Here is a 1,294-nt window from a genome sequence, read left to right on the forward strand (position 1 = left end):
GGGGGTGGGGGGGTGGAGGAGATTTCAAAAAGCTGGAGGAAATTCTATGCAAGTCTGTGAGATGTCATCAGTATTACAGTCAGTTCAAACCATGTCAACTAAGAATCTCTGTTCTGTTTTAAACCTAGGAGCCAATAATAACCATCAGTACAGGGACAACATTTATTTGAAATTCTGCCAGAGAAATCCAGGCATGTTCAGCCCTTCCTCTCTGCCAACAACTTTGAATGCTGAAGGACTATGCTGACGAGGTCAGTTCTGACAGTGGTGAGAAAGAATTTACGGGGATTTACAGGGAGGGCACTCAGGTCTGAGATAGACAGGAAGAGGTTACAGTTTCCCCTGGTATTCACAGGAATTGGTTTTCAAACTTCCCACAAATACCCAAATTCTAAGACACTCAAGTCCCTTATATAAAATGGCAAAGTATTTTCATGTAACCTATGTTCATCCTCTTGTATATTTTAAATCATCTCTAGATTGATTCAATACAAGTATAATGTTTTTTCAAATATTTTCTATTTACAGATTCAGTTGAATCTGCTAACGTGGAACTTAGGATACAGAAGAACAACTGTATTTCAAAAACACTGAAATAAGTTTTAAAGGCACACGGAAGACCTGCAGACATGTGGTCTTGACTAGGACATGAATGTAAATGACCTTGAATGGGTTTTTTGGACCTTAGATGATCACCTAAAATGATATGCAAGATAATTTCATCCCAAGGAAGAGACAAGGAGGAACCCCCCAACACACATACAGGTTAGCACGACTGTAGTAATGACAAGAGTAGAATAAAGAATGGGGGAAAAAAGGAAGGAAATGTTGATTCATGTTCACAGAATAAACACTAGAAAGAAAAATGGTCCATGTGAAGCAAATTCTGACAAAATGAATCTTGCTTTTTCCAATTTGGTTTTAGTGTTAGGAGTAAGCCACTTGCCAATATGTCTGCTGTCCGCTGGGTGTGGGTTGAAGCACTTTCTTAATCTAGAATTTTCTCAGAGATCTTTCTGGGAAATTTTTCCATATCTTAAGCTTTCAATAAATATTGATTAAACATCCACTTTGTGCTAAGAAATGCTAAAGAAGAACATGTGACCCCTGCTCATCCATTTTCAAGACAAACTGACCCATAATAGATTGAGGTGAGATTCCCAAGACTTAAGGATTTCATGGAAGGGTAAAATTTCAAAAACAACAATGTTTTGGTTTTGTAAGTCTGCCAGCAAAGCACCGTGAACTGGGTGACTCGAACAATGGAAACATTTCCTCACAATTCTGGAGGCTG

The sequence above is a fragment of the Marmota marmota genome, unplaced genomic scaffold (genome assembly GCF_001458135.2).
Source record: "Marmota marmota marmota unplaced genomic scaffold, marMar, whole genome shotgun sequence".
Lineage (NCBI taxonomy): Eukaryota > Metazoa > Chordata > Mammalia > Rodentia > Sciuridae > Marmota > Marmota marmota.